Raw genomic sequence first — 21820 nt, forward strand, 5'->3', positions numbered from 1 at the left:
AGGGCCTTGAATTCTCTATTCCCCCAAAAGCAAAATAATAATAAAACATTTAATGTTGGCAAAATCAGCACAGTATTTCCTTACAGTAACAAGTGTATAAAGAAAGTTTTCTTCATATTTCTGTAATTTGGGAAGAAATGAAACAGTACAGGAAAAGGTACCAAATGGATATAGGAGATTCAGTTATGTAGGTTTTTTTTTTTTTTAATTGTGATATATTCATAATTTCAAGCCATACAACATTCCTCAGAATAACTACTTACTGGAGCCTGTGAAGTGAAAGTCGCTCAGTCATGTCCAACTCTTTGCGACCCATGGAATTCTCCAGACCAGAATACTGGAGTGAGTAGCAGTTCCCTTCTCCAGGGGATCTTCCCAACCCAGGGATAGAACCCAGGTCTCCCACGTTACAGGCGGATTCTTTACCAGCTGAGCCACCAGGGAAGCTACTGGAACCTACTCAAAAATAAATTTTATCTTTAAATTCTCCCATGTTGTCCCTTTTTCCATGTTAAACCATTACAGTTCCGCTAGCCATCCCTCATTTGGTACAGTCTTAAGTTCTTTCATTACCATCTTTGCATTTCTTCTGGAAAATCTTTTTGTTCTTCAATGGCCCAGAGTTCCTCAGTTTTGGAACTACTAACATTTTAGATCAGATAATTCTTTGCTGTGGGAGACTGTCCTGTGCGTTGCTGGTAGTATAGCACCATCACTGGCCTTTATGAACTGCTGCTGCTGCTGCTGCTGCGAAGTCTCTTCAGTCGTGTCCGACTCTTTGAGACCCCATAGACGGCAGCCCACCAGTCCCTGATGTCAGTAATACAACACCTCCCTCCCGCAGTTGTGGCAAACAAAACTGTCTACAAATGTCCCCTAGGGACAAAATTAGCCTTGGTTGAGAAATACTGGTCTAGCCAGTGGAGAAGAACAAAGAAGAAATTTCAAGTGCAATAAGGATTTTTAAATTTTTATTTGAGAAACAAAAAGCCCTTGCACTTTGGGAAGAGCAGGTTGCTCTCCATAATAAAGGATTATTTGTAGTTTAGAAAGGACAGGATGAAGAGAGGAAAGATGCTTACCCCGGGAAATCCTGTTTTCCTGTCTGAAGGGATTTCAGTACAGAAATATCTAATATGTGATTATAGAATCTGCTGCCATGCTTACTGTATAACAGATCTCAATGAAGTTGACTGTATCCTGGAAAGCTTTGGGTCAGATTGTATGATTTGCCAACTTAAGAAAGGAACTCAGTTCACCATCTGAGTTGAAAACAATGCAAAATACAAACAACTTGTACACACTGGAGCCTGGAGACTGTGGAGTCTACAGAACTCTCCTTTGACATTCCCTGAGATGTGGACTCCAATCAGCTCAAGTACTTAAGGACTTGTGCAATTCCAGCAGACAGTTGTATATTATGTGCATCTTAACCATCGCTTCATGGGAAATAGATGGGGAAACAGTGGAAACAGTGTCAGACTTTATTTTTGGGGGCTCCAAAATCACTGCAGATGGTGACTGCAGCCATGAAATTAAAAGACGCTTATTCCTTGGAAGGAAGGTTATGACCAACCTAGATAGCATATTCAAAAGCAGAGACATTACTTTGCCAACAAAGGTCCCTCTAGTCAAGGCTGTGGTTTTTCCAGTGGTCATGTACGGATGTGAGAGTTGGACTGTGAAGAAAGCTGAGCGCCGAAGAACTGATGCTTTTGAACTGTGGTGTTGGAGAAGACTCTTGAGAGTCCCTTGGACTGCAAGGAGATCCAACCAGTCCATTCTGAAGGAGATCAGCCCTGGGATTTCTTTGGAAGGAATGATGCTAAAGCTGAAACTCCAATACTTTGGTCACCTCATGCGAAGAGTTGACTCATTGGAAAAGATTCTGATGCTGGGAGAGATTGGGGGCAGGAGGAGAAGGGGACGACAGAGGATGAGATGGCTGGATGGCATCACTGACTTAATGGACATGAGTCTGAGTGAACTCTGGGAGTTGGTGATGGACAGGGAGGCCTGGCGTGCTGTGATTCATGGGGTCGCAAAGAGTCGGAAATGACTGAGCAACTGAACTGAACTGAACCATCAGGAGATGAAAATATGAAATATGAAACTGTGCGTCCTAAGTCGCTTAGTCATGTCCAACTCTTTGCAACCCTATGGACTGCAGCCCGCCAGGCTCCTGTATCCATGGAATTCTCCAGGCATGAATACTGGAGTGGGTTGTCATGCCCTCCTCCAGGGGATTTTCCCAACCCAGGGATTGAAACCAGGTCCCCTAAAACTGAGTTCCTTTGCCAAGTTAATGATGAATCTCTCCATCCAAAACGTTATTCCCTTTCTGGTCCAGCACCTGTTCCCCTCAAGATTGAGGAGTATCAAAGAAAGGGGGTTGAAACTGATCAGGACTTTGTGGGACACAAGGACACAAAAGCACTTCCGTGTCCCCCATATCTTGTTTAGAGGAAAAAGTTTTCAGCCTCCTAGACCTTCCCTGAATTCCAAAAGGGCAGATGCAAATAATTACTAATCAGAGTGAGGGAATTCAGAAACAAAGGCAAGGAAACAATAGTGCAGCCATGGAGCAGCTTCCTGGTTCCTCCTCAAGAGATATACATAACAATCAGATACATTTCTGAGCTATTTTACAGGAGCTAGGTGACCCTCTCCCCAACACACACACATACCCTCACCCCAACTAGAGGGTGGGAACTTCAGATTGTACATAAACCCATGGCCTTCAGACTGGCTGGAACCAGAAGACTAATGATTGATATTCCTGAAACACTGTCCTGTAACTTCCCTACTGACCAATCAGAGGAATGTCACATACCCTGCAGACCGACCCCTCCCAACCCCAGATTTTGTCTAGAAAAACTCTTTACCCAAACCTATGCAGGAGTTAAGGATTTTGGAGCATTATCAGCACTTTAATTCATCACAACCCGAGGTCAGTAGATTGGCTTTGCTGTGCACAGGTGAGTTGACCTAGTTTTGTTGGGTAACATATATACTCTAGTATTCTTCTCCCAGCCACATTATTGTGATAGTTCCTTTATGTGCGTGTGTGAGAAATATTATTTAGTAGCTCAGAGCATTGGAGAAGGCAATGGCACCCCACTCCAGTACTTTTGCCTAGAAAATCCCATGGACGGAGGAGCCTGGTGGGCTGCAGTCCACGGGCTCGCTAGAGTCGGACATGACTGACTGACTTCATTTTCACTTTTCACTTTCATGCATTGGAGAAGGAAATGGCAACCCACTCCAGTGTTCTTGCCTGGAGAATCCCAGGGACGGGGGAGCCTGGTGGGCTGCTGTCTATGGGGTCGCACAGAGTCGGACACGACTGAAGTGACTTAGCAGCAGCAGCAGCAGCTCGGAGCATTGGCTCTAGAGTCGGACTTCTTGAATTCAAAACATGGCATTGTCATTTTACCTCTGCCACTATGTTCTGCTATGTCCTTAAACTTCACTGTTATTGTATCCAAAATAGGGATTATGACATCTATCTTGTGGAGCTAGTTGTGAGGATTAAATGCATTTGCGTACCTAGCACATCTGAAAAGGTATAAGGCCTCGACAAATGTTGGCTAGGATTATTTAGTCCTTACTCATCTAAATACGTTTTCTTCCACCGGTGCTAACTCCTAATTCTCTCACCTTGGGCTTATACTTTTGTTGTTTGGCTCAAAGTGCAGGAATTTACATTTGTCTCTTAGTCTCATCTTGATGAGAGCTTGGCACCCAGAATCAGATAGCTTTGGTTTCAATTTCAACTTTACCTACCTCTTACCAGAATTACAAGTATTCAATAAAAACAGTGTGTGGCAAAAGACTAAATCAGTGGTTCTTAATGAGGGGTGATTTATTCCCAGGTGACAGTGTTGCTGAAATTTGACCTCTCTACACTGGAGGGTGCCAGATTAAATCTGAAAGACTGAATTTTGGGGTGAAGTAGAAAAGAATAGCTTTATTGCTTTGCCAGGCAAAGGGGGTCACAGTGGGCTAATCCCCTGAAAACTGTGTCCTGCCCCTGGAAATGATAGTGAGGAGTTTTACAGTGTTCAAATAGCAAGGCATGATCAGCTCGTGGACTTTCCTCTGATTGATTGGTGGTGAGGTAATTGGGAGTCAGGGTCATTAACCTTCTGGTTCCAACAGGTCTGGGATCTACATGCTTCTGGGTGGCATACCATTAACTTCTTTCACCTAGTAGGAGTTTCAGTATCTGCAATTCAGAGGACAGCTCAGAATATTATCTATAGTCCTTGAGGAAGAACTAAAGATCTTTGACTTTGTTTAATGGCTGCTGCTGCTGCTGCTGCTACGCTGCTTTAGTCGTGTCCGACTCTGTGTGACCCAATAGACGGCAGCCCACCAGGCTTCCCGTCCCTGGGATTCTCCAGGCAAGAACACTGGAGTGGGTTGCCATTTCCTTCTCCAATGCATGAAAGTGAAAAGTGAAAGTGAAGTCGCTCAGTCGTGTCCAACTCTAGCGACCCCATGGACTGGAGCCTACCAGGCTCCTCCGTCCATGGGATTTTCTAGGCATGAGTACTGGAGTGGGGTGCCATTGCCTTCTCCTGTTTAATGGCTAGAGTATTATTATTTTGTCTTGCCTGCCTGTTTTCTTTTCTGCATTTTCTCACTTCTCTGATTAAATTTATTCTTTGAAGTTTTTCTACAGACAAAAAGCAATAAGAGGACATGGGTGGGGGTCTATTCTGGGAAGCCCTCATTAGGTCCTACTCAGTTACACTGGCAGTGTTTGGAGACAATTTTGGTTGTCACAACTGGAGGCCATTACTAGCATATAGAGGCCAAGTTCAGTTCAGTTGTGTAGTCATGTCCAACTCTTTGTGATACAATGGACTGCAGCATGCCAGCCTTCCCTGTCCATCACCAACTCCCAGAGCCGACTCAAATTCATGTCCTTCATGTCAGTGACGCCATCCAACCATCTCATCCTCTGTCGTTCCCTTCTCCTCCTGCCCCCAATCCCTCCCAGCATCAGAATCTTTTCCAATGAGTCAACTCTTCGCATGAGGTGGCCAAAGGATTGGAGTTTCAGCTTTAGCATCATTCCTTCCAGTGAACATTCAGGACTGATTTCCTTTAGGATTGACTGGTTGGATCTCCTTGCAGTCCAAGGGACTGCCAAGAGTCTTCTCCAATACCAAAGTTCAAAAGTGTCTCTTCTTTGGCATTCAGCTTTCTTTATGGTCCAACTCTCACATCCAAACATGACTATTGGAAAAAACATAGCTTTGACTAGATGGACATTTGTTGGCAAAGTAATGCCTCTGGTTTTTAATAAACTGTCTAGGTTGGTCATAGCTTTTCTTCTAAGGAACAAGCATCTTAATTTTATGGCTGCAGTCACCATCTGCAGTGATTTTGGAGTCCCCCAAAATAAAGTCTGTCACTGTTTCCACTGTTTCACCATCTGTTTGCCATGAAGTGATGGGACTGGGTGCCATGATCTCAGTTTTTTGAATGTTGAGTTTTAAGCCAACTTTTTCACTCTCCTCTTTCACTTTCATCAAGAAGCTCTTTAGTTCCTCTTTGCTTTCTGCCATAAGAGTGGTGTCATCTGCATATCTGAGGTTATTGATATTTCTCCCAGCAAACTTGATTCCAGCTTGTGCTTCATCCAGCCTGGCATTTTGCATGATGCATTGTGCACTTTGCATATAAGTTAAATAAACAGGGTGACAAGATACAGCCTTGACATACTCCTTTCCTTATTTGCATCCAGTCCATTGTTTCACGTTCAGTTCTAACTGTTGCTTCTTGACCTGCACACAGATTTCTCAGGAGGCAGATTTCTCAGGTGGTCTGGTATTCCCATATCTTTCAGAATTTTCCACAGTTTTTTGTGAGCATCCACACAGTCAATGGCTTTGGCATAGTCAATAAGGTAAAAGTAGATGTTCTTCTGGAACTCTTTTGCTTTTTCGATGATCCAGCAGATGTTGGCCATTTGATCTCTGGTTCCTCTGCCTTCTCTAAATCCAGCTTGAACATCTGGAAGTTCACGGTTCACATACTGTTGAGGCCTAACTTGGAGAATTTTGAGCATTACTTTGCTAGCATGTAAGATGAGTGCAATCGTGTGGTAGTTTGAGCATTCTTTGGCATTGCCTTTCTTTGGGATTGGAATGAAAACTGACCTTTTCCAGTCCTGTGGCCACTGCCGAGTTTTCCAAATTTGCTGGCATATTGAGTGCAGCACTTTCACAGCATCATCTTTTAGGATTTGAAATAGCTCAACTGGAATTCCATCGCCTCCACTAGCTTTGTTTGTAGTGATGCTTCCTAAAGTCCACTTGACTTCAAGGGTTCCTGGCCAAGGATGCTCCTAAATGTCTTACAGTGCACAGGACAGGTCCTCACAGCAAATGATTATCCAGCCCCAAATGTTAACTGCCTTGAGGGTGAGAAATCCTGCATAAATAAGTTGCAAATGTCAGCTGTTATCTGTTCTAGCACCCCAAAAAACCTATTGATATAATTTTGGATCCTAGGCTGACCTTTCTAAAATTTTAGCTCCTCCTTCCTTCTATAGATTGGGCTTAAATTTGATCAGCATCCCATGTATTTTCTGATCCAAATTATAAGTAAAAATTGATAGTGTATAAGGACGGAGTGCTCCAGTCAAGTTACTGTTGAGACAGTATGCCTGGCAGTTGAGAGCACTGATAGGAATCCGTTAGAGTCCAAGTTCCATTTCTATTGATTACTAGTTGTGGATTGCAGAAGTTATTTAATTAATAAATGCCTCAGTTTCCTAATTTGTAAAAGAGACAAGGAATTATAATAAACCTATAGAGTCTCAGGGAGGATTAAAAGCAGGTAAAGCATTTAGTCTGGTGACCAGCCCATAGGTACTATTCAGTATTAATCAATCACCGTCTACTACTTGAGTATTCTTCAGGTGTACTTCTTCAAGAAGTTACACGTTCCCTGCTCTGTACCCCAATCCACACCACATTTCAACATTTTGTCAAAATAACATTATGCTAATACTTGTCATAGAATTTGTTGAAATCTTCTCATCATACACATTTTATGAAAAACATTAGCTCTAATGACCTTCCTTCTTTCCTTCCTTCCCTCCCTTTCTCTCATTTTTCTAAGACTACTGTCAGTATTGCAGAAACCTGAACTATGATTACCATCAACTCTTCCTGTGAAATTACTGTAGGTGCTTCCTAACTTACTAGTTAAAATTCTATTACAAATTTAATCAGACAATGGATGTAAATCACTTACCACCAGGCTAGCCACATCCAAAGCTCTAAAAAAATGTTAAGAATGCTTTAAGAAAGCCAGGGAGTCCAAGGAGAGGCTAAAATGATGTATGGAAGGGCCATTATCAAGGAATGGGGCTTGTATGTTGTAGAAAGATGGGGCTGGCTGCAGTGCCTTGGGATCTAAATTAGGAGGCCTGGGCAATATAAGTAAGGAATGTATACCTGTGGCGGATTCATTTTGATATTTGGCAAAACTAATACAATTATGTAAAGTTTAAAAATAAAATAAAATTAGGAAAAAAAAAAAAAAAGGAATTACAGCTTCGTGCAAGAGCGAGATTAGGGGAGGTGTCCTCCAGACTCCGCCCAAGGGCAGGGATACTAGTGAGGCAAGGCAGAGCGCCACGCAGGTGCAGTGCCAAGTGGGAAGATCTCTCCCAGGAGGCACCACGCCCACCCAGAGGATGCCGGGAAGGATGGCTTTGCTCCTGCAGACGCAAGTGCTTCATAGCTGACCTGCGACCGCTTTCCCTTGGGTACTGAGTCACAATGGTGAGTCAATACATGAACGAATGCATGTACGAGTAAGTAAACACACAGGGCCCACATCAAAGCCCGGACTCATCCCCTGAGGCAGTGTAGAGAGGGCGGTAGTTGGCCTCAGGCCTCTAACTCTGCTCACCTGGATCTCCGAGGTGCAGGTGGGAGTTGTGGGTGGAGTGGTGGGAGCCTCCAAGCCTAGTGAAGGTTATGTGCCTGCTTCTAGTCCCTTGAAGAGTCCAATGTTGATTTTGTGTTTTTGTTGTCAGACAATACGCGTGACATAAAACTTAACTTTCCAATCAGTGTCATGAAGTATATTGACCACCGATTCTTATTTGTTAAAGTCAGCTTTAATAATAAAGAGCATTTTTTGAACTCTTACCGTGTTGTAGTGCAGCACTAAGAATAAAATTCAGAGTTCTTATTGTGGCTGACAAGTGAGTTGCTTTAACCTTCAGAAAGGATTGGATGTAGTGGTTCTTTAAATCAGTATGTATATCGATCACCAGTTGGTCTAAGTGTGATGGGGAGCATATCAGTCACCCAGGGAAAGGATGAGAGTTCCTTTTTACAAGGGCTTCCCTGATAGCTCAGTTGGTAAAGAATCCGCCTGCAATGCAGGAGACTTCTGTTCAATCCCTGGGTAGGGAAGATCAGCTAGAGAACAAAGGCTAGTTGCATCTCATCAGGTAGAGGTCACTGGATGGGCATTCCATCTACATAGTTATGGATGGGTGAGTAGCTGAGGGGAGAACAGTGTGGACTTTCAAACTCAACTCTGAGTGGCCAATCTGTAGAAAACTCAAAAAGACTGATTATTTGATTCTTGCCACGTGTAGGCAATCAGCGAAACCGGGCTGTAGAAAACTAAGGACCTGAGGGAGGCAGGAAACATACTTGCCAGGGGAATATTTTGGGAGCTAACAGTAGGGAGTGCACCTTCCGGGCAGAGGAAGCAAATAAAAAGCCTCCAAGACTGGAACATCCTGATGTGATTGAGAGATACCTGGGAGCTAATGTGACAGGTGAGGGTAGACAGGTGAGGGAGACTGAGAACACTTGAGCGCTGCTAGAGGATTCTGAATTTTTTTTTTTTAGTATTTTTAAGGTTTTTTTTTTTTTTTTTCTTTTGGCTCTGCCGAGTCTTGCTTGCAGCTCACACTGTCTTTGATCCTGGTTGGGGCATGCAAACTCTTAGTCGCAGCATGTGGAAACTAGTTCCCAGACCAGGGAGCAAACCCAGGCCCCCTGTATTGGGAGCACAGACTTTAACCACTGGGCCACTAGGGAAGTCCTTGAATTTTATTTTGAGTCATTGGAGGGTTTGAACAAGGGTTCCATTGTGGTGGACAGAAAATAGGCGGTGATAAAGCTGAAGCAAGAATGGCCATGCACTGAAAGCTGTCAAAGCTGGATGATGAGTAAGTGTGGGGTTTCATTATCGTGTTCTCCCTTCTTTTGTATTTGTTGAAAACTTCCATAATAAATAAAAACTTATATAAGAACCCCTCAGCTGCTGTTTTATAAGTAGTTGGAAGGGGGCAACTGTAGAAGCAAAGAGGGTCAGTAGAGTGCTGATTATGGCTTGGGGTAGTTATGGTAAACGTATTGAGAAGTGGTGCGTTATTTATATACTATAAAGGGAAATTAGAAAAGATTTCTTTGGATTTGGATGTGGAGTAAGAGAGAAAGAAGAATCAAAGGTGATTGTGCAACTGGAGAAAATGTTCTTAGCTGAGATGGAAAAGTATGAGGGATGCGGGGAAGATCGAAAGTTCACCTTCAGTTTGTAAAGTTTTAAATGTTTATTAAAGTGTAGATGTCATGTAAACAGTTGGATATAATAATCTGAGGTTCAGAGAGAGGTCAGGGCTCGAGATATGAATTTGGAGCTAGCAGTATATATATATAGGGCTTAAAGCCTTGAGGCTGGATGAGATCACCAAATCTAATTCTCTAATGTTCTATGATTCTTTTGAAAAACAGATCTTTCTCCTACAAAGCTCTCACACACAAAAGTTGGTTCTCTGAGTACAGAAACAATAGACTGGCTTAAAAATGACTGTACTCAGAACTGAGTGCACATATATTAATCACTTTTATGAGGGGTTCCAAGTGTCATTTAATAAACTGTATGGTCCTCGGCCACACTAAATGGAGTCCACTTGTTCTGGCAGCATGAAAAGAAATAATTTTACATCTTGAAGGGTACAATGGAAGATAAATTAAGTCATTCTCTTTTTCAGTGTCAGTAATCTTAGTGGTTTTATTGAATGTAAATTGTTTCATTTATTAATATGCTAGTCACCCTTCTAAATAATATGCCAGTGAAAATGCCCACAATTATTTAAGCCAAAAACCATGTGTGAGGGGTAAGGGAGTAAGGTTGTGTTTTCTCAGTCTAGGCTTGGATAGGTATCATGTTCCTTGGGTATTCTAGATTATTCTCCACAAACATACAGTGTTTTCCAAATTGGCTGATTATTATCACTAGAGGTGATTTTGGGGCCCAGCCCATAGATAATCTGAGTCAGTATGTCTAGGGTGGAGCACAGGAATTTGTATATTTAATTAGTGCCCATGTTTGGGAAATACTTCTAAGTAGACAGTTTCAAGAGCCATTTGATTTCTTCTTCCTCTTCAGGTGTCCTTCTCATGTCTCATTTTCCTGTCTTATTATAAGGTATTAAAAAAGAAATCTGCGACCCTTCTGCAGTTGTTCACAGGGAATCAGACTCTGAGATGAGTTGGGGTGGACTGTGGACATGCTGAGTTCAAGTTCTGGCGATTCTTCTTACCCTGACCCCAAAGTCACTCTCAGTCTGGTTACTTGACATAAGACTAGGTTTGTCTTTGAATCTAAGCCTTTTAAGTTAGTGGGGCTCCACTAGAGTTTAGATTTAAACACTATCTTAAGGGAAAAACCAGAAAAAAGGAAGAGCCTGCCTATAAAACAGGGAATCCTGCCACTATGGCACTCTGGAAACCAGAGAGGATATTTCGAAAAGAGGAATTGGAGCACAGACAAAAATAGAACCATATTGAGAGTTTTTATGTCTTTATGGGGCCAGGCCCGGTAATTTTCTCCCATTTAAGGTAATGAACCCCCTGATTGTATTTGCGGACTTTTGGGGAGTGTCTATGTACCACATGACCTCATGTTGGGAATCTTTGCTCTTAGTATATTCTCCACAGTGAAGCCAGAGTAAAGATTTAGAACATACAGATCAGAGCATATCACCCCCCTCTTAAAGCTCTTCAACGTCTTCCCCCTTGCACTTAAAGGCCGAATTCTTTTGACATTCTTCTTCCCAAAGGAAGGATGATGTCACATCCTCCATGACATTTCCCTGGCTCACGTCTCCAACAGCATCTCTAACTCTCTCCCTCCCTCCATGTTATGGAGCCACACTGGCCTTTTTGTATTTCTTTAAGGAATTGCATCCTCTCTGCCCCCTTCCCTGATCTCCCCACTCTTCACTTGGCTGATTTTATCTTCACAGTATTTAATATCAGGTATAATAATGCCATCTTATTTTCTATATAACATTTATTACTAGCTTATATTTTTCTGTTTGTATGTGTTTACTGGTTTATTGTGAGTTCTCTCACTACGGTGTAACCCCTGGGAACAGAGATCTTACAGCTGTGCCACTGGCATTTAAATCTGGTGTTTAGAGTCTTGGTCCTGGGTGCCCACTCAGTAATATTTGCTGGAATCAATAAATGAACGAATAAGCAGGAGAGAAATTGGCAGGGCCGATAAGGATCAAATCAGTAAAGATGGTTATCTCGGGGAAGGAGTTGGTGAGATTGGAGGGAAGGAGGAAAAAGCTTGCATGTTTTACTTTATACTCTTCTCACCATAAAAAGAGAAAAATGACTATGGATAATTTTAAGTTTCTTGTTCGTATTTTTATGTATTTTCCAAATTTTCTAAAATAAACATGTTTTACTTAGAAATCAGAAAAATGAAATAGAACACAAATAGTGATTATAGTTACTTAACAAGATTTGCACTTTCAGTGAAACAAGCTTTCACATTTTTGCATCAACACCATTGCTTTTGTTTTCTGCAAAGGACCTAGTCCTTCCTTTTGGTGTGAAGCCGTGTATTAGAATATTTTCTGAGTACGTATCTGTCTGAGTTTCCTTGGACATCTCTAAGGAAAATCATAAGATTTAGGCGGTCCCCATGGTAACTAATTCAGACCCAACACTGATCCTTAAGGATAACAGCAATGGATATTCTAGCACTAGAGAAATTTTTGGATTTCTCTCAGGTTGGGTATCCTTGTATGCTTAGTTATCTGAGTACCAGTCTCAGGAATCTTCTTTAGACAAAGACTTTGCTTTACAAATGTGATCTGAATGCAAACTGGGAAAGAACCTTTTGTGTTGAAGTTGCTTCTTCTGTCTATAATATCGTGCCCCCCAAATAACACAATCTTCTCTTATCAGAATCTTATCCATCCCTCATTCCTCAGGTAAAAAGTTAACTCTTAGAGGAAGTGAAATGCGAATCCTGAACACCCCTCATTAGCCTTATTTTACTCTGCTTTATAAATATGATCTTTGTGTGTTTATTCTTCTGAAATATGGATGGCAAAGACCAGTGCCGACAGAAAAGCATTAATTAATATGATAGTGAATTTTATGTGTCAGCCTGATTTGGCCACAGGATGCCCAGATACTTGGTTAAACATTATTTGGGTTTTTCTGTGAGGATGTTTATGCATGACTTTAACAGTTGAATAGTAGGCTGAGTAAAGCAGATTACTCTCTAATGTGGGAGGACCTCATCCTGTGAGTAGAAGGCCCAAATAATACAAAAAGGCTGAATAAGAGCGAACTCGAATAGCTGTTTTTTCCTGCCTTTGGAGTTGAAACCTGGGCTCTTCCTGGGTTTTAAGCCTGCTGGCATTTGGTCTTGAACTACACTGTTAGCTGTCTTGGTCCTTCTTAGGCTTCCAGACTTCATCATCAGCTTGGCTGTGTGTGTGTGTGTGTGTGTGTGTGTGTGTGTGTGTGTGTGTGTGTGTGTAGACAGACAGCTATAAAGTGCAAGTCATGCAGTTGTGTCCCACTCTTTGCCACCGCATGGACTGAGCCTGCCAGGCTCCTCTGTCGGTGGAATTCTCCAGGCAAGAATACTGGTGTGGGTAGCTGTTTTCTTCTCCAGGGATGTTCTTTTCTCTCAACCCAGGGATCGAACCCAGGTCTCCTGCATTGCACGCAGATTCTTTATGGTCTGAGCCACCAGGACAGCCCAGATAGACAGCTGTAATCATAGATATGAATAGATATAGCTATATTCCTATTGGTTCTGCTTTGATGGAGAAACCTGAATGGTATAAATAAGATCCTATTATGTGTCAGGCCCTGGGCTAGGAGAAAGGTTCCCCAGCTCTCTAACTTAAAAGAGAGAGTAGACTAACTTCAATGTGATAAGTGATCTAGTCGAGTTGCAAACCTACAAAGTGCTGTGAGATGAAAAGGAGCACCTTAATTGCATAAGGAGTTGAGAGGGATTCACTTGAGTTGACATGATTGAGATTGTGAAAAATGACACCAGACTGAGAAAACTGAAGAAATTGAACTACTGGTGTCTGCAGCAACATAGATGTATCTCAAAGTTATAATTTTTAGTGGAATAAAAATCAGGAAAAAAGGACATATGAATATAGGTGCTATGGATATCATTAATAAAGGCCTTTGACAATGAACTTGGAAGGGACAATATTCAATATCTTACCATTCAGTGTTGCGGGAGCAATGATTACCAAGTGTATATGATGCCCTAAGAGGATATTGTTTGTTAATGTCCCCCTCCTCTCTATGACAAAAATAATTATTTTCTTCATTTGTTCTTCAGGTTAAAAACGATGGACAATTTGGAAAGAATACATTTCAGTTTTACAGATGTTATTGAAATGTAGCAAAATATTTCTTGAACTAAAACTCATTCTTAACAAAAAGTTTACATGGAAGAGTTTACACTATTTCATTGTTTTACATTTTAAACAAAAGTACTTAAGTTCTGTTTGTCTCTACGATCACTGTTCTATCATTTTATTTTGAATCCACTGTTCGAAAGTAGGAATATGTAATACTACAGAGGTGGAGATAGAAACTGCATGATGTAAGCTTGAATGATTCCGAATTGAGAATTTACTCTGAAATGACATGCAGGTAACAAGTCTCTGTATAGTGAGCTAACTGAAGAAATAAAGTTCTTTGAATGAACTTCCACATAGAATAAATGTTCATTACAGAGAGTAACAAATATGTGCTAATTTAATGCTTAAACGTATTACTAAAATTCAACAATATTAATAGCAGTTGTTCTAGAAGAGCAGTGCTCAGACTTTTTAGTCTCAGGACTTCATTGCACTCTTATAAATTTTTGAGCTCTTTGCCATTTTTTTTTTTTTTTTTTCTGTCTTGCCAAACAGCATGTAGGATCTCGGTTCCCCAACCAGGGATAGAACCTAGGCTCCTTAACCACTGGACTGCCAGGGAAGTCCCCCTCTGCTTTTGTTTATGTGAATTATATCTATTGACATGGACCTTATTAGAAATGAAAACTGAGAAAAAGTGTAAATAATTATTTTAAAAGCAAATTTTCATCTTAACTGTATATTAACATACATAGTAACATCCATAAAAATAATTTCCCAAAATAAAGGAAAATTTAATATAAGAATGATCTCATTTTACATTTATGCAACTGGAGTCTCATAGATGCTTCTGCATCCAATCTGTTGCAATACGTCATTTTAGTTAATGTATATGAAACAAATCTAGCTTTATACAAATGTGTAGTTGGAGAGGGTATTTTAATAGCCTCTTTATTTTATTTAATAATAAAAATAATGTAGTACTCTTCTTTAATACTCCACCAAAACTTGACAAAGGAAGTAGTTTTTTACACATTAATTTCATGTCTCCTGAAATCACATAATTGAACTTTGCATACTGTTATATTAAAATCTGTTGGTCTTTCTTACCTTCTGAATGAATGCTTTTACTTGTGTATGACTTCATAGCATTATGCACCGGTGATTTGGAATATATTGCTTACTTCCTGGAGTTAATGCAGCTTTTCTAAATGTTGACACATTTAGTTTTTGTTTGTTTTTCGTTTTGATGCGTTTAGTTTTACAATAGCAAAAAGATCACATTTGTTAATATCACCACTGATCTCATCAGAAGAGTTTATAATCTCACAGAAGCTTTCAAGCTCATAGTGTTTCCAATGTTTGATTTGGTTTGAAAGCTCAAATATTAGGAGCAGATACTTAAGTTGTTTTCCTTGAAATGCCAGACTCAGTTCATTTTCGAGAAACGTGCCTGCTGAATCACCAGGTCTGATTAACTATAGTCTTTCAGTTGTCTTTTCAAGTCAAAATGGTATTTTCATTTAAAAGTGGATAAATCAGCTCACAATTCAAATAAGCACCATTGAGACAACAGAAATGCTTTGTTTTCCATTTCATTACAGAAAAAAGATGAGTGCTCAAGGGTCAAGATCTAGTAAAATGTTTACTGTTTCATTAGGGCTGTTTTTTCAGTGAGGCTGGGTTTTTTGTTGTCGTTGTTAATTGTGTTTAGTGGTGAAGAATACAATGTTCCAGTTCAGTCTGTGATATTGCCCTGACTGGTGCTGAGGAGTGAGCAGTTTTACTCGCCATTGCTTCTGGATCATCAGTGCACATAGTTAACACAGTGAGAAGGCAAATAATGTTTTATACTATTAGGACAATTGTTTACCCCATAGAGTCTCTGAAAGGATCTTAGGCTACTTGAGGTCTGTGGACATTAACAAATCTGTTTGTTTTTTTGGATGAGTAGTTCGTTGACATTGTTTGAAATTTCTAGTCATGGTAATACAGTATAGAATGACTTTCAGTCAGTTTAATTATTGCTTTTGCATTCTCTACAAACAGTACACCATTTTATTGTGTGTACCCAGGGCATACTTTCCCACTGCCCTGCCCATGGCACACCACTGGATGTATGTGTGTGTATATATGTATATATATGGAGGAAATAGCAACCCACTCTGGTATTCTTGCCTGGAGAATCTCATGGACAGAGGAGCTTGGCTACTGCAGTCCATGGGATTGCAAAAAGTCAGACACAACTGAAGCAATTGAGAATGCATATACCCGCCCCCCAGCCCCCGCCTCCACACACACACACACACACACACACACACATTTGTGTCTATGTCTATATGGTATGGGGTTCTCAAGGCAAGGATCCTGAAGTGGTTTGCCATTCCCTTCTCCAATGGACCTCATTCTGTCAGACCTCTCCACCATGACCCATCCGTCCTGGGTGGCCCCACATGGCATGGCTTTGAGTTAGACAAGCTGTGGTCAGTGTGATCAGATTGGCTAGTTGTCTGTGATTGTGGTTCCAGTCTGTCTGCCCTCTGATGCCCTCTCTCAGCGCCTACCATCTTACTTCGGCTTCTCTTAGCTTGGACATGGGGTATCTCTTCACAGCTACTCCAGCAAAGCGCAGCCACCGCTCCATACCTTGGACGTAGGGTAGCTCCTCTCAGCTGCTCCTGTGCCGTTGCTCCTGCGCCGTTGTGCAGAGTACATCATGAGAAATGCTGGGCTGGTCCCATCACTTCATGACAAATAGATGGGGAAACAGTGGAAACAGTGACAGACTTTATTTTGGGGGGCTCCAAAATCACTGCAGATGGTGATTGCAGCCATGAAATTAAAAGACACTCCTTGGAAGGAAAGTTATGACCAACCTAGACAGCATATTAAAAAGCAGAGACATTAATTTGTCAACAAAGGTCCGTCTAGTCAAGACTATGGTTTTTCCAGTAGTCATGTATGGATGTGAGAGTTGGACTATAAAGAAAGCTGAACACAGAAGAATTGATGTTTTTGAACTGTGGTGTTGGAGAAGACTCTTGAGAGGCCCTTGGACTGCAAGGAGATCCAACCAGTCCATCCTAAAGTAGATCAGTCCTGGGTGTTCATTAGAAGGACTGATGCTGAACCTGAAACTCCAATTTTTGGCCACCTGTTGCGAAGAGCTGACTCATTTGAAAAGACCCTGATGTTGGGAAAGATTGAAGGCAGGAGGAGAAGGGGACAACCGAGGATGAGATAGTTGGATGGCATCACCGACTCAATGGACATGAGTTTGGGTAAACTCTGGGAGTTGGTGATGGACAGGGAGGCCTGGCATGCTGCAGTTCATGGGGTCGTAAAGAGTCCAACACGACTGAGCGACTGAACTGAACTATATGGTATGTATTATATATGGGTTTTTTGTAAAAAAAGAATTGAGTTCTTTATTAGATGTATTTATTGCAAATATTTTTCTCCCAGTCAGTGTTTTTGTCTTTTCCTTCCCTCATGGTCTTTTTTTTTTTTTTTCAGTGTTGTCTTGATGAACAGAAATTTTAAAAAATAAACTTGCAATTTAGAATGGTTTTAGATTTACATAAAACTTGTAGATTTAGTACAGAGATTTCCTGTATATCTCTCACCCAGTTTCCCCCAGCATTAACATCTTAACTTCAGTTCAGTTCAGTTCAGTTGCTCAGTCATTTCCGACTCTTTGCGACCCCATGAATCACAGCACGCCAGGCCTCCCTGTCCATCACCAACTCCCGGAGTTCACCCAGACTCACGTCCATGGAGTCAATGATGCCATCAAGCCATCTCATCCTCTGTCGTCCCCTTCTCCTCCTGCCCCCAATCCCTCCCAGCATCAGAGTCTTTTCCAATGAGTCAACTCATCTCATGAGGTGGCCAAAGTACTGGAGTTTCAGCTTTAGCATCATTCCTTCCAAAGAACACCCAGGGCTGATCTCCTTCAGAATGGACTGGTTGGATCTCCTTGCAGTCCAAGGGACTCTCAAGAGTCTTCTCCAACACCACAGTTCAAAAGCATCAATTCTTCAGCGCTCAGCTTTCTTCACAGTCCAACTCTCACATCCATACATGACCACAGGAAAAACCACAGCCTTGACTAGAGGGACCTTTGTTGGCAAAGTAATGTCTCTGCTTTTGAATATGCTATCTAGGTTGGTCATAACTTTCCTTCCAAGGAGTAAGTGTCTTTTAATTTCATGGCTGCAGTCACCATCTGCAGTGATTTTGGAGCCCAAAAAAATAGTCTGACACTGTTTCCACTGTTTCCCCGTCTATTTCCCATGAAGTGATGGGACCGGATGCCATGATCTTCGTTTTCTGAATGTTACCATGGTGCATTTGTCACAACTAGCAAACCAACATTAATACATTACAATTAACTAAACTCTAGAACCATTTAAATTTCAATCATTTCCACTGATGTCTTTTACTCTATTTCAGAATTACATTCAGAGTACCTGATTGCATTTAGTCATCTTGTCTCCTGGTATGCTCTGTTTTGTGATAATTTCTTCGTCTTTCTATGTTTTGGATGACTGACAATTTTGAGGAATACTAATCAGATGTTTTGTAGGATGTCTTTCAATTTCTGTTTGTCTGATGTTTTTCTCATAGATTGGAGTTACAGGTTTGATGAGGAAGGTCACAAAGGTGAAATGCTCTTCTCATCACATCATACCAGGGTTATATGATGGCAACATGGTATATCCCTGGATGAGGTAGTATTTGCCAGGTTGAAATTGCTTAACTTGATGATGTATTTATCCTTTTGTGATACGTTAAGTTCTTGCTTTATATATTTCATAATGTTATGCATATAATATTGAAATTATATCTTCCTAATTAATTGAAACTTTTGTTATTACACAGTAACTATTTCTAGCGATCTTTAAAAAGTGTGTATGTTTGCTATTAATGTTGGTATACTGGTTTTTATTAGGGTTAGTGTTTTTTCCCTTAGTATATCCATCCATGTTGTCACAAATGGCAAGATTTTCTTTAATCTGTTCATCCATTGACGGATCCCTGGATTGTTTCCGTATCTTTTTATTCTTTTTTTTTTTAGTTTTTTAAATTGAGGTATAATTGACATAAAATATTCTGTTAGTTTCAGGTGTATAACGTTATATTTTTATGTGTTGCAAAATGAGTACCACAATAAGTCTGGTGAATATCTGTTAACATACATGGTTACAGTTTGGTTTTTTCTTTTTGCTTTATTCTACTGGATCTTCATTGTTTCCCAAGGGGCTTTCTCTAGTTGTGAGCAGAGACTACTCTTTGTTGCAGTGTGTGGGCTTCTCGTTGTGGTGGCTTCTTTTGTTGCAGAGCGCGGGCTCTAGATGCATGGGCTTCTGTTTTTGTAGCTCATGGGCTTAGTCATCCTATGACATGTGGAATCTTCCCAGACCAGGGATCAATCCCCTGCATTGATCTGTGGACTCTCAACTACTGAACCACCAGGGAAGTCTTGGTTACAGTTTTTTTTTTTCTTGTGATGAGAACTTATAAGATTTATTCTCTTCAGTTCAGTTGCTCAGTCATATCTTTGCAACCCCATGAATCGCAGCACGCCAGGCCTCCCTGTCCATCACCAACTCCCCGAGTTCACCCAGACTCACGTCCATCGAGTCGGTGATGCCATCCAGCCATCTCATCCTCTGTTGTCCCCTTCTCCTCCTGCCCCCAATCCCTCCCAGCATCAAAGTCTTTTCCAATGAGTCAACTCTTTGCATGAGGTGGCCAAAGTACTGGAGTTTCAGCTTTAGCATCATTCCTTCCAAAGAAATCCTAGGGGTGATCTCCTTCAGAATGATATAAGCTTGGTGGGTTTTAAATGTTTTTTTTTTTTTTAATTATTTTTTAAAATTTCAGTTTCTTATACAAATGAAATCATACGATATTTGTCTTTCTCTGTCTGACTTATTTCACTTAGCATAATACCCTCATTCATGTTGTCACAAATGGCAAGAATTTCTCTATCCATTCATCCATTGATGGATCCCTGGATTGTTTCCATATCTTGGCTTTGTAAATAACCCTGCAATGAACATGAGAGTGCATATATCTTTTCTAGTTAATATTTTCATTTTCTTTGCATAAATACTGAGAGGTTGGATCATGTGGATCCATATCCTAGTTATTTAAAAAATTTTGAGAAACCTCCATACTGTTTTCTATAGGGGCTGCACCGATTTACATTCCCACCAACCATGCACAAGGGTTCCCTTTTCTCTATATCCTTGCCAACAATTGTTATTTCTTTTTTAGACAGAAATTCTTTAAATTTAGTGAAGTCTAATTTAGTAGTCTTTTATAACTTGTGATTTTTATTCTTATTCTAAGATTACATTCCTGGCATAAATTCCACTTGGCCTTAGCGTGTACTCAGTTGTGTCCAACTCTTTGTGATCACATGGATTGTAGCCTGCCAGGCTCCTCTGTCTTTGGGATGCGCCCGGCAAGAATACTAGAGCAGGTTGCCATTCCCTTCTCTAGGGGATCTGCGCAACTGAGACTGAACCTGTATCTCCTGTACCTCCTGTGGCAGCAGGTGAATTCTTTCCTATTGAGCCACTTGGGAAGGCTTTTTGTCATAATATATTATCATTTTAACATAAAGGAGAAAACCCCATATAATCATCTCAACAGAGGTAGAAAAAATCTTATATAAAATTTAACAAACGCTCACTAATCTAGTGATAGAAGGAAACTCCAAGGTTATGCTAATCTTCTAAAATGAGTTGGAAAATATTCCTCTTCTGTAGTCTCTGAGCGAGTTTTTTGTTTGTAACATTGGTTTTATTTTTTTTTTAAGTGTTCAGAAGAATTTACCGCAAGCTATCTTGACTTGAAATTTTCTTTGTGGGAAGGTTTTTGCTTAAGGATGTGTATCATTGATCTTTAATTTCATTCAGACTTTCTATTTCTTTTAAAAAAATTTTTATTTATCTTACTGAAGGATAGTTGATTTACAATGTTGTACTAATCTCTGCTGTACAACAGTGACTCAGTTATGTATAGTGTAGACGTTTTCTTTTTATATTTTTTGCATTATTGTTTATCACAGGATTACTGAATATGGTTCCCTGTGCTGTACAGTAAGACCTGTTGTTCATTCATCCTGTATGTAAACATCTGCTAATCCCAAACTCCCAGTCCATCCCTCTTCTACCCACTCCCCCTTGGCAACCACAAGGCTCTTCTGTGTGTCTGTGAGTCTGTTTATGCTTTGTAGATAGGTTCATTTGTGCTATATTTTAGATTCTGCACGTTATGATTCAGTAGAATCACACTGTATATACGCACCACATCTTTATGCATTTATCTGTCAGTGGACATCTAGGTTGTGTCCGTGTCTTGGCTACTGTGAATAGGGCTGCTATATGCATAGAAGTGCATATATCTTTTTGAATTATAGTTTTCTCCAGGTATATGCCATCCTGGGAATTTTATTTTTTTTGGGGGGGGGTTGCTATTTTAAAAGGTATTTTTTACATTCCTTTTCTGATATTTCATTATTAGTGTAAAGAAATACAATTGAATTTTGAATGTTAATCTTGTATCCTGCTTGCTACTTTGTTGAGTTCATTTATTAGATCTAGTAGTTTTTGTGTGGAGTCCTTAGGTTTTTCTATATATAGTCATGCTATCTGCATATAGTAACAATTTCATGTATTAGATTTGGAAAGTTGCCTTTTTCAGGAATTTGTCCATTTCATCTGTATTCTCAAAACTTTATTGAGATTATAATTAATATGCCATAAACTTTGCTATTTAAAGTGTACAATTTTTAAAGTATATTCTCAAAGTTGTGCAACTATCATATAGTCTAATTTTAGAACATTTCCATCACTCCAAATAGAAATTTCATGCCTATTTGTAATCACTCTCATTTCTATCACTGGGCCCAGGTAACCACTATTTACTTTCTGCCTCCAAAGATTTGCCTTTTCAAAATATTTCATATAAATGGAATCAAATAATAAGTGATGTTTTATATATTACTTCTTTCACTTAGTATAGTATTTTTAAGGTTCATCTATATTGTAGCACATATCAGTACTTTGTTCCTTTTTTTCCCTTTTAAAAATTCATTTTTATTTT

General features: G+C 40.3%; 1 long non-coding RNA gene across 2 annotated transcripts in view; it reads left to right on the forward strand.

The window, feature by feature from the left end:
* The first annotated feature begins 2885 nt into the window (after positions 1–2885).
* Positions 2886–21820, forward strand: part of LOC113885340 — a 146797-nt gene continuing 127862 nt past the window's right edge. For both annotated transcript variants that reach the window (XR_003509181.1, XR_003509180.1), the window contains exon 1: positions 2886–2978. This is a non-coding gene — a long non-coding RNA (uncharacterized LOC113885340). The remainder of the gene's footprint in view (positions 2979–21820) is intronic.

Source organism: Bos indicus x Bos taurus, chromosome 28, assembly GCF_003369695.1.
Source record: "Bos indicus x Bos taurus breed Angus x Brahman F1 hybrid chromosome 28, Bos_hybrid_MaternalHap_v2.0, whole genome shotgun sequence".
Taxonomy (NCBI): Eukaryota; Metazoa; Chordata; class Mammalia; order Artiodactyla; family Bovidae; genus Bos; species Bos indicus x Bos taurus.